This window comes from Copadichromis virginalis, linkage group LG15 (genome assembly GCF_057382275.1).
Source record: "Copadichromis virginalis isolate Kocher_CV1m ecotype Utaka linkage group LG15, C_Virginalis_male_GT1.1, whole genome shotgun sequence".
Lineage (NCBI taxonomy): Eukaryota > Metazoa > Chordata > Actinopteri > Cichliformes > Cichlidae > Copadichromis > Copadichromis virginalis.
In genome coordinates this window covers 40,354,258-40,366,885 of record NC_140632.1, presented here as the reverse complement: position 1 = coordinate 40,366,885, position 12,628 = coordinate 40,354,258, and the positions used below count along the sequence as shown (strand labels likewise).

General features: G+C 40.2%; 1 protein-coding gene and 1 long non-coding RNA gene across 2 annotated transcripts in view; one reads left to right on the top strand and one right to left on the bottom strand.

Annotated features, from left to right (window-relative positions):
• Nucleotides 1-831: 831 nt before the first annotated feature.
• On the bottom strand, nt 832-10,584 carry LOC146693049 (uncharacterized). Its single transcript, XR_014915336.1, has 3 exons — nt 10,440-10,584; nt 5,765-5,921; nt 832-1,309 (listed from the first exon to the last, which is right to left on the bottom strand). It is a non-coding gene; the product is annotated as an uncharacterized LOC146693049 (long non-coding RNA).
• apc2 (APC regulator of WNT signaling pathway 2) overlaps nt 2,983-12,628 on the top strand; it is a 45,136-nt gene continuing 35,490 nt past the window's right edge. Inside the window, exon 1 of the mRNA XM_085433388.1 lies at nt 2,983-3,246. The gene's annotated coding sequence lies outside the window, so the exon portion shown is untranslated. The remainder of the gene's footprint in view (nt 3,247-12,628) is intronic.

Below are 12,628 nucleotides of genomic sequence, written 5' to 3'. Positions count from 1 at the left end.
GTGAGGTGTTTCAGGCATCTCTCCCTGGGAGGAGACGCCGGGGAAAACTCAGGATACACTGGAGAGATTTTGTCGCTCAGCTTGCTGGGAATCCCTCAGTGTTTGCCAGGAGAGCTGGAGGGTTGGGTGGGGAAATCCAGATAAGTTGCATATGTATAAGTGGTGGATGGGTGCACAGTATCCCTCAGTTTGTAAGTCAGAGTCAGCTGATTTATATTGTCTGTATTACTGATATTGCAGCCAGGGGATGCTACTGTGTTGCTAAAATCGCTTTTTACTGATAATGACTGCTAAAAAAAATGTGTGGTCTTAGCCTTCTGCTTTTCTTTTCCTTTTTTTGCGGATGAACGGATGGATTTAAAAAAAAATGCTGAATGTGTTGGAAAGACCCGGATAAAGTAAAATAGAAACACGGTCACTTATCTCCCTCTAGCGGGAACGATGAAGCACTGCAAAGCTAACGTTTATGTGATGGTAATGAGTCAATGTCTACTATACTGAAACAAAGGTAATTAGGCTGTCAAACATTCTGTTAACAGTTTAATAATTATTCTAAACTTAGCCAGGTGAATTTCAATATTCATCAGTTTTTTGACTGTTGTTGTTCATAATCGGAAATTAATGTTTTTCTTGATAAACTGGTTTGATGCATTTGAGGTTTTGCCCAGTTTGATCAGATATTTCCTGAATGCAGCTAAATTTAGGTTTTGTATTTAGACAGAGAGGCAGGTTTCAAGAATACTATAGTCTTAGCGATGTTTCTAAAGAAAATCAGCTCTTTACAATTACACATGTAAACTGATAAAAGGATTTATTAAATAATGTCTACAATCAAAGCCAATGTGAACATTTCTCTGAACAAGAAGGAAAAGGATGCAGGAGGAAGTGGCAGAGATTCAGTTCCTGACTGTAAAGTGAACTAAACACAACAAACTAATTAATTCTAATTTAAAGAAACAGAATGAATCACAAGTACTGCATTAAAATATGCTGTGCACAGCACATAGCCTCCATAATGAATGTGAGGAATATTATTTTGTTATGAATAAATTATTATTATAATAAACAGTGTGACATTCTCATATAACATTCTTGTTATTTTGGTGCAGAAGCATCAGTGCACCTCCCGTTCCTCACATTCTCAAATCACGCTGCAGCTGTGAAGGAAAAGACTGCAGCAGGAGCTGCTTGTCTTCAGGCGTTTCTGACAGAAACACTTTAAAGCCGCTTTCAGAAGTCGGCTGAGGTGATGTGCGAGGAGCAGGTTGTGGTAGATCACTGGGTTCATTCCACCTGGGAGGCTGTGGTCCTGTGTTAAAACAAAAGTCAGCATTGATTTATTATTTCTAGGTATAGTTGATTTTTTTCTCAGTGTTATTTGTGTCTTTACTTGCTGCTTAGTTACCGTTAGAAACTAATATTTTAAGAGCCATAAGTTAGGTTAAATACCATTTGAGTAAATTATTGAATTATACAGTTATATCTACAGTTTTAAGATTTTGGTTTAGGTTAAATGTTTAATGGTTTTCCAGTCCTGATATCCCAACAACACGACTGGTCAATAACACTGATAGCTGTGGAGTAATGTAAATTATAATGATGCAGAAACAACACCAACAATCATATCAAGAAAAAAAAGACCAAAGAACATGTGTAATGTTTGAAACAATAAAGTAAGCCGAGTAAGCTTTTCCTGACCAGCTGGATTCTCAAAGTTTAAGATATATTAAGTTTTATTGTCATTATTAGCAACAACATACATGCATCAAAATTAGAAGCACTGCTGTATTTGGTGCATACAAAGATAAACATTTATACAATAAGAATAAAATATAATTCCTAGAAATATATATCCTGTATTTTCTTCTATCATACATAAAACAATAAATGAGATTAAAAATCTAATGATACCAGCTCAAATGATGGCACAGGTGGGCAGTGGAATAAATGGACATAACAGAGGTGTTTTAGGTTTGGGGCTATTGCACATAAGGTGAATATTCCACAGTGGTGAGCATGTAATTGGTCTGTTGTAAGTACTGAACAGCCTGATGCTGCACTGAAAAAAGCTGTTTTTCAGTCTGCTGGTCCTGAAACTGTGAAGTTTGGCTTGTTGGGCTGATTAATTCTGCAGTCTTACGTGTACTTTTTTTTCCAACAGCTGTTGGATTGATTTCCCTAAACTGCCATCGTTAGTTGTGTGTGGAGTGCAATAACTGTAGACACAGGAGGCAGGAGCCATGAAACACAAAGCCAATTGATTAGAGTCCAAAAAACACAACGAACAGGCAAACAGGGAGCACAGGAAACGCAAACCTACAGCTATGAATGGCAGGACTACGTATACAGTGAGGACTGACTGGGAATGGGAGACACAAGGGGAACAAAAAATAGGTGAGGACACCTGAGACAACAAGCTACCAAAGTACAACAGGAACAGAGACAAACTACACTGAAGAACAAGAACACAGGAGGATGCAAACACAACAAATAATCAACTAAACAACTAAAACCTCTCAGCAATCAAACTAAATCTTTAAAGCACAAAAACTTTACACAGTGGAAACTTATATAGAAACCAGCTGTGATTCAAACAGTGAATGAAAAGATATTCCTTTTTTATGTAATGTGTTTGTCTTCACCTTAAGGATCCCGTCTCACTGCTTTGACTTTATATTTTTTATTCCACATGCATTTGAATATCATCTGAGCTTTCTCTGTTTTTAGCCACATTTAATGAGGTGTGATTCATGTGTCCCTCTCAGACTGATGCGTCTGTTAATTTGTGCGTAAACAGTGAGGATAACTTTAAAAGGATGATTTGCTTTTGTACTGAGTTCAGCGGTCTTTAACAAAACCTTTTTCTATTTCCATTTAACCCCCCCCCCCCCCCCCCCCCCGACTCTGTCTCCTCCCTCCACCCCCCCCCCCCCCCCCACCCCCCTCTCTCTCCCTCTCTCTCTTCTCTCTGTGATCTTCAGCTCTGCTCGGAGTCTCAGAGTCATGAGGTAAGGACCGACCGCTCCTCGGTTTGTCGCTTCCATCTCACCCCTCATTCCCTTATAATCTGGCTTTTTCCGACCGTACCGACCCTCCTGTCCTCTCCCGGTCCGGTTCGGTCCGACTCGATGTGGTTCTCTTCCTAAACGCAGCGGATAAAGACATAAAGAGACTCGCTGATGAGCGCAGGTCAGACGGGAGGAGGCTGATGTGTCCGGATTTTAAAAGCTGCGGCGGAGATTTCAGGTTTGAGTCGGATTTTTAATGTTCTTGTTTTCCTCCACCCTGTTTTCATTTCATCCATCATTCATGCGGGGTATTAGGTGATGGGGTTGGGAAGGGAAGGGAGGGCTGTATTTTCTCCTTCATGCATGCAGATGGATGGAGGAGGATGGAGGAGCTGATGAATCATAGATGTCGTCAGAGAAGCAGCAGCTAAAAAGGAGGTCAGATTCAAGAATAACAAGAAAGCGTCCTGTAGAAAAAATATCTGTTTTATCGTAAAAACAAAAAATCAAATCGAAAATCCTCTATGGATATTCATTCAGCCGAAAGTCACATGGAAATTTACTGTGAGGTGTTTTTTTAAGTTGGGTGATCATTTTGGGCCTTGAAGGTCTCCTGCAGTCTCCCCCAGTATGCGCTGGTTTCACTGGGTTCACTGGTTAAGGATGCATCACCCCACTCTGTTAAATATTCATTTATTCTGCTGGAGCTGTCGCAGCTTTCTTCAGCGTTTCTCTGTTTATTGTTTGTCTTCATCGTGATTGAAATGTGCTGATTTTAAGAAAATACGTGGTGGTGATTGTTCCTCTGGAGCTGCTCTGCTTCTGCTTTTATGTCTGTCAGATCGAAGTTTTATGTTGGTTGTTTTTCATATATGCTCCTTTTAATGCACATGCATAATCTGTGAATTGGTGAAGAAAAGCAGGCCATGCTCCTGAATGATTTATTGCATTGATTAGGCCTGCAGAAGGTGAACATGAAGGGTGCAGCTGCTGTAGGTTTGTATTTTCTGTTGTGTGGTGTAGGGGAGGGTCCAGGATTACTGAACAAGCTGGACTGGGCAAAGGGGAGCATCAATAGGCCCAGGCTCTGATAAATAAAGCACCTAAACTTTCCTTAGAAAGAAGAGTGAAAGCAGAGCTATTTTTCTTAATAAAACTGAATGAAAGTTTTGCATTTCAGGGAAAATATTTCACAGGAAATATACAGGAAAGAATTCTGAAAGGAATGAAAAAAGGTGCAAAAAAAGGTACTTTCATGGCACCTTAATGCTGTCGTGTGAATTTAGGCCGGACATTTAATCAGAGTTGTATTTACGACCTTTAACATTTATTAAAATTACACATAGCAAATTATATAAAATCAGTATAAAAACATAAGAAACATCAAATGTAATGAAAGTTCAAACATCAGAAGAAGTAATTGTTCCACATTCTTTGCAGCTTTATGTACACATAGAAAGAATAAGAATAAGGTACCGTTAGGGACAATACTGTTTTGGCAGATGTAGGTCAGTAAGTAAGAGGAGACCGATCGAGATAGTGAATAGTATATATCTGTGTCCCTGGAAGGACAAAGGAGATCACGGTTTATCACGAGCCTGAACACAAACCTGCCACAGGCCCACCTGCCTACTCTGTAAACAGGGTGTCTGGTATTTGTACCAAGCACAGAGTTGTAGAGGAAAATGTGAGGTAGCTCACAATTACAACATGTAATACTTACATTTTGTCCTGTTAAATTATTGTTACGTCCTTTATTCACCATGTACAGTACAATACTCGTTAAGCAGTCTCACCTGTATGTGTTAGCAAAATTTAATCCACAGTTAAGAATTGTTTTCCTCCACGTACGTCAGAGGATGCAGCTCACTTTCCTTGTCTCAGGTAGTCCTTGAATGCTCCACGACTATCACCGTAACAGTTAATATTAGACCTCTGTCGTAATCCTTAGATTGTTCAATTTAGAAAACATTCAAACAAAAATCCCTTTATGCAAATATTTGAAATACAACAACTGTCGTGGGCTTCCACTGGCTGCAGGGTGCTGGGTATGTGGCCATTTGCCCATGTGGTAATCAGTCCAAGCGTACAAAGTGCAGTAGTGGGTCAGAGCTTAAGAGGGTCTATAACTTTTGGATGAATAATGAGGAATAACAACAACCAAATAAAAAATTAAGAAACGTATTGTGTGAGTATTAAACTGCTGGCGGGATTTATTCTACATTTACAGATAAATCTCTGCTGTCAGTGCGGTGATCCTTCTACAGCGATGATTGCAGGAGCTGCTCTGCTTCTCCAGTGTCCAGCCTCATCATCAGAGAGAGCTGGATTACATGATGAGAGCTATTGTAAAAATCTCATCCTCAGTAGCTGCTTTGACTGTATGAATAATTTCAAATCCTTCATCATAAAAATATTTCCTTTGATTAAATCACAGCAAAACTCAAGTTGTTTTTTAAGCCAGCCCACGGTTCTGTTGAGACCCTAACAAAGGCGCATGACTGCTCTCAGTTAAACCCCAAGCTTAATAAGATTTCTGTGCTGTGCTCTACAGGATTTTGAATCATTTTCTTCTCTCTTAACGTCTTCAGAGAAACTTAAAGAAGTCCAGACGCTTTTCTTTCCAAGTTCCTTAGACTACAGCGACCATGATGACTGCGAACCTTCACAGACATTATTGAGAATAATGTGAGAGAAACTGTGGGGCTATTGCCCTTTAGTGGTTTGACTGATCACATGAGAAACAGAGACAGTACCTTCAGTTTTCTGGGATTTGTTCTGTATGTAGACGTCTTTTCCTGGTGATCTGAAGCTTTGTTATAGTGAGTGTGATGGAGGCTGCTGGCACAGATGGAGGGTGTGGCTCCCAGCAGCTCCTCTGCTGTCTCACATCTCTGTTTGCTCAGAAACACCCTTCACAGTAAAAAATGAATACATAAAGAGAATAAAGAAAACTTTGAAGTAGCTCAAATACAGAAAATAACAAAACAAAGCTGTCAGTTTGCATTTAAAGGACCATTCTGAAGCTTTTTTTAATAAGCATAGAAGGATTAGTGAAGAAGCCTCAGCGGGTCAATGATGCCCCCGGTTTAGAGACTGAGAGTCAGAGTCAGACAGAAAATACAAGCAGAAATAGATAATAGATCAGATATCAATAGATAAACAAATATATGAAAAACACTGAAAACTAAGAAAGACAGAAGGACCACTGCAGACAGAGACAGCGGTCCAAAATACACGAGTGTTGATGTAGTCAGTCTCATTCAGTCTTCTGTAGGAGGAGACGCAGTCTGATGTCTCACAATCTGTGTGAACCTTTTCTTTTTTTAATGTTCTTAATTCTGATTTGTTTCCAAATATTTTCCTCCAATTGTACGTAAGACAACAGAACGCAGAGATTATCATAAAGTCCTCATCATAATATCCGAGCTCACGGGCCCCAACCAAAAAGTGGAAACAAACATCGAGCTTTCATTTACAGGAAATAAACAGAGGCTTTAAAAGACACAAAAACAGAGCACGAAACCCCTGTTATGTTACCCAAGTGTTGCACCAGTGGCTCCTCATGTGTTGTGGGTATGACAGTGTTTGTGTTAGGTAACACACCGATAAACCAGGAGAAAACGTACTGGAAGCCTCTGCTGCACATCAAGTTACAGTGAAATGCTGAACTCTGTTTTCACGGTTTTACAAATCCCAGGATGCACAAAATGAGGGGTTTTATTTTATTTTAGTGAACTAGTTTAAAAGACAATGAACCAACTAAAGACCAAAGTGTTATGGAAGGCTGAACACTCTTATTAAACAATCTATTAAGATTAAGATAATAAAAAAGATCCATTTCAGATCTATAACTGTCAGACAAGAAAGAGACAGAGGTGGCAAAAAGGGGCTGAAGATCTTATAAGGAAACAGATTTCATATCCAGAATTTGAGCTGAGCTCTAATTCGACTTTTGACTTCAAATGATTAATTATAATGATTACAGTAATGCTTTTTCGCCCCTGCCTGAAAGCTCAAAGTCGCTCACAGTCTAGTTCAGCTCAAGCCACGGTGACCTATGGACGGAGTATTACTCGTTGTTTTTGACTCTGCATCGTGGTCTCTTCCCGCTGCGCTCTCTGTAGTACACAACAGTTGGATGTCAGCTCCAGCTCTTTGTCACTCGCCGTGTGGCTGCCTGAGGCCTGAGAGTCTGCTGCAACTGTCATCTAGACTCCCCTCCTGCACTCGCTGACTTCCTGCAGTCGTCCTTGTGAGACGGGCTGTGTGGTCAAAAACACTGCTGGTCCAGGCCGGGTGAGCCTGTGTCCTCCACCAAAGTCATCTATTTTTCATTTTTACATGTGAATAGCAAAATAACTGCATATTGCTGTTTTTGAATAATCTTGTTTGATCATTCTGAACGGCCTTTAGCCTGAAACGCCTTTCAGAGTCATTATGCTTGTAACCCTGTAGGTCACATGACAGGGTTATTCCCACTTCTGGTTTGCCGCCTGCCACTTCAAATCAAAAGAAAAGTCTAATGAAACGGCAGCATCCCTGCATAATAATGTGACAAAATAATTTTCTGTGGGAAACCAGCATCAAAGGAAGGAAATCAGTGAGCTGATCAGCTGGTTTGCTCAAAGTGAAGAGCTGATTTTATCTGTTTACTTTAAATATGCTCTCAGACAGTCACTCAAAACTGTTATTGATGAGCACAGTGCACATGCGCTGACGTCCAGTCTGTTTCCTCTTCGTTCTGTCATATTTCTGTTGATTTTCCTCCTTGAATCAGAGGAAAAGGTCATCTGACCTCTGGCAACGTTGTTTCTCGGACTCAGCGAGACTCGCAGACAGATCTCTGAGCTGGAAAGTTGGAGGAGGAGCTTATGCTATGTAGGGGTTAGTGTTTTCTGTCAGACTGGGCATCAGTTTAGTCTGTCACCTCTGACCTTTGACCTTCATTCCATCATCTGTTTGGGATTGAAGCTGTTGCTGCTATTTGCTCTCAGTGAGGGAACTTTTTGTGATTGAGCGTTGGATTCATGGCATTCCAGATGTTCTTGCAGTTTGAGAAAAAGGACGAAAAGCCAAAAGAAGAATTTTATCAAAATGCGCAAATAAATTGAGCTCAGATGAAAGTAGATTCATAAAAATGTGATTAATCAACAGTGCTGCAGATTTATTTGCTGCATCATTCAGCTGGTTTTGCGTTGCTGTATTTGCTTCACCTGCATGAGAATGTAGGTCATTTGTAGGAGGTCGACTTCTGCAGCATAAAACAAAGATGGAGGAACGTGTTTCTGCGTTATTGCTCGCTGACACGTCCTCTCGTCCTGTCGCTGAGTCTGCTCATCACAACAGGAGCAGCTGTTTGTACTGACTGCTTCACTGTTATGTCATCAAATCAATCACCTCTTCGATCAGCATCTGCTTCCATGCTTTTCACTCTCACGCTTATTCTTCCGTAGCAGCCTCCACCATTCAGTCTCACATTTCATCAACAACAGCAGCAGCAGAGCTGTTTGGTGTTGCTGACAGGAAGTATCTGATTGTTGTGGTTAATAAAGAGGCGCTCGCTTTGCTGGAGCAAAATTTTCATCCATCATCCATCCATCTGTTCCTCCTCCAGGCCTCACGTGACAAACCTGAAGCTGATCAACCGGTCAGAGCAGCATTTTATTAACAGTTAGTAGCTGTTAGGACTTGATAAACATCCTTCCCTTTATGGTAGAGACATAAAAAATAAATTTTTTTCTTCTTATCTATTAAACTTTCTCTGTGCCTCGCCTGGTGAACTTTTGATAACAGTGATTCCTTCAGTGTCAACATAACTTTCTAATATTCATAACCTAATGGTACATTTTTAAATTGAGATCCAGTTGAGTCATTAATTAATTAATCATAAAAATATATCAAACTATATCAAGCGATCAATAGGACTAAATCATATGATAGCGCACTAGCATAACACATAAGTAACATAACATGAAGGTATTTAAGAGCTAGCTGTAGCTCATTGTTGTCATTAAACAGGTGCACAGTATGTACACTAACATCATGCACTGCATACACAGCCTCCAGTACCTGCATCAGTGCAGCTCAGTCATTGTTTTGACTGATATTGAGCTGCGTACACAACGATCACTGCAGTCATCTGTTATTTACCAAATCACAACAAGCACTACTGCAAGGCTTATTATTATTAGTGTTTTATGAGTTTATGTAGAACTCTTTTTATAATATATTTAAAACAAAGAACCAACAGTTTCTTGCATCAAGTATCTACAGTTAATCAAAAAGACATAATCAGGGTTGAAGAGGCCTGAACAGCACTCGTTTTCAGTGTTTCACAGTAAAATATATTTCAAGTAAATATATAACAATGAGACTTTCTGTGCAGAAATCTCCCCTCTGTGAGTTTGACCCACTTGGATGTAAAATGTGTTTTTATTCATGAAGTCCCAGTTCGAGGTTTGTAACCTGCTTTATTTTTATATTCGTGAACAAAGTGAGAGTCGATCAATCCTGCCACCTGCTCCACCCCCATATCCTCCCATCCTCCATCTCCCTACATCTCTGTCTCCTCTGGGACTGTCTGGTTACTGTGGCAACCGCATCCTCCAGGCATGAAAGAAAGGGTGAAAGAAAGAGGAGGAAAATGGAGCCAGCATCCTGTCAGTGTTTTTCTGCGGGTTTAAAACTACTTTATGTTGCATATTCAATCAGCACCAGATTGTATTATTAAACCAACATGATTTATTTTGTTTCAGCTGTTTAGACTGAAACAAGCTAACAAACACGCTTCCTCTGTAGAAAATGGGACAGCTGGTGTTCGTAATGTTGCACTCTCCTACGTGCAGCATAAAAAATCAGTAACATTTTGTCACATTCAGTCACCTCCAGGTGTTGTGAAGACAGAAGTGGCTCAGTTTGGAAATCTTTAGATGCTGAAGATTTATGACGTACATCTGAATTCATTCATGTGTTTTTGAGCTGCAGCTTTTACCATGTCAGCAGGTTTCAGCGTTTGTTTGTTATTTGATCGTTTTTATTTTTTATTCTTTTTCCTTTATCCTTCCATTCTTTCTTACTCTGTGTTTTTTTCTTTCTGCCTTTTGTCTTTCTAGTAATTTTTTTCACTGTGTATTTCTTTCTTTCTGTTTTGCTTAATTTTAAGCTTTTTGTTTCTCATTTCCCATCATTCGGTGTTTGCTTTTAAACTACGTGGTTGGTTGACTTTGACTTTTAGATTTTCCCATTGTCTTTCATTCGTCATTGATCTTTCCTTTCTTTACTCTGTGTCTTTCTCACTGGTCTTTCTTAAACGTCCTTTCTTTCTTCCTCCTTTCCTTCTGTTTCCTCTCTTGCGGTCTAAATGCTGACACAGGATTTTCTTTTAGTTTTTGGTTTAGTTGTATTTTTAATAAAGGTTTGTCTACTCACTGTGATTATTTCATCCTTTCTCATCTCATGCAGTCGACTCATATTGGGGTCACATGCATCGAATCAGTTGTTTCCATAGCAACAGTACCTTTAACAGGGGGTCCGTTAGCGCTCGTTAACTCTCTGTATGATTGGCCTGCCTCTCCAGAGCAGCTCTTTCTGCAGTCAGTGCTTTGCACTGACTGCGGCAGTGCGTGTCTGTGTGTGTGTGCGTGTGTGCGTGTGTGCGTGTGCGTGTGTGTGTGTGTGTGTGTGTGAGATGAAAAGGGAGGCAGAAAGAGCCATCGCTCCATGCAAATCTGTCACCATGGTAATGAGGGGGGTGAAGATGAGCATGTTACCCTGTTAAAGGGAATAACCATATATGCGAGGACTTTGATGGGGAAACACACACACACACACACACACACACTCACACACACTAGCTCAGGTCTGTACTGTCTGGGGACCTTCACACACATTTAGACTGCTATACTTACGACCTGTATTGGTTTGTTTTTGTGGGCAAACTCTGTGTGTGTGACAAATTGAATATTAGTGATAGTGTAGTTACAATAATTTGAATGTCTCCACTCAAAGAAACCAAAGTAATCAAGGAACAACACAAAGTGTGACATCTTGGATTCAAAATAGCCTCCTTTCAAACAGATTTGTTTTGTTTGTTTGTTTTGACATTTAATAATAATAATAATAAGCTCCTTTTATAGCGTGTTATTGAAGTTATTACTATGTGCAGTGGTTTCAGTATCCAAATAGGTAACACACCCAAAGAGTGATCCGGACCTGGGCTTTGCTTGTTGTGATGATGGACAGAGTGATATCAACTTATAGCAGCACCGATTGTCAGCATAGGTCAGTATAAGTGCCAAAAACTGTAGTTCATCTAATGGCTACTTGAGGCCGTGTCCAACAGCGAGTAAATTCCCAGAGACTCGCAAAATGTCCAAATTTAAAGAAAAAAAATGTTTATAGCCTAGTGCTAAATTTCCTTCTTTGTGACCATTATACCAACTTTACAGTGGGTATAATTTTTAACCCATTGAAATTTTTTATGGCATAACGTGAGGTTTGATGGAAAGCTGGGTGATGACACTGGCGGGTGTGGCCAGCTGGCTGCTGTGCTTCACCTCGGCTGCAGTACTTTGAAAAGGACCTCTGGATTATCTTTAATTCCCTTAATGGAAATGTCAGACAAATAATATGTGGGTAGGTTTAGGTCACTCGCTAAAATTCACCTTTTTAGTGACTGAACTTCTATCATATTATTTGTATGTTACTTAGTAATGATTTGTAGATGTCTTTGTGGCCTCCTACAGCAGAAAGTTTTTCGTAAAAACTAAATGAAGGACCAGAATGATGGTTTTTGCTGCTTCTGCTACTCTTCAGGAGTTCAGCTCTCAGATGGATTTAGAGAGATTTATTGGATTAGGATGCTGAGTCATTCATCACTGTCAGAGACAATGAGCATTTCTGTGCTCCATGGGTGAAGCTAATGTACTGCCCTGCCGACTAAACTGACTGAAACTATCTTTTCTTGGAGACAAATGATTATTAACAGATTTGAGGTGTCTCTCTTTTGAGGAGCCCGTTGTCTGTTATTCCATCCACTAATAAAACCAGCAGAGTGAAAGCTGCCATTCGCCAAATGTACAGTTATTACTTTGTGAATAAATTGATAAAAAAAGCAAAGCACAGCACATGCGGTCCATGATCAAATCAAAGGGTGGTACAGAGCCTCAGTCCTCTGCAATCTTCCTGTAACACGAGATCACATCCAATAAAATCTGGATCATGCTGCCTCTCTCAGACCTGCAGCTCTTACCCACAATCCCCTGAGAGGCAGAGGAGGGAGAGTAGAGGAGAAGAGGAGGTCAGCCTCTCATAATGAATGCAGGAGTGACATTTGGTGCACTGACTCCACATTTGCTGAGCTGGACAGAAACCTGACAAAAGAAAATCCTTGAAAACATCTGAATAGGAACCAGACGCAGGACAGTAGCGTCAGTTTATTCACAACACAGCACAAACAAACGGCAGTGTGCGTCTCTGTTTGCCACTTCTCTGCAGTGAAGGTCACACCCTGGTTTGGACTAAAAACCACACTGAGCATGTGCAGCTCTGACCCTAACTGTCACAGAGCCTCAGTGTGACATTCATGCATTCATCTGGTTTTAACATTTGTTTCTTCA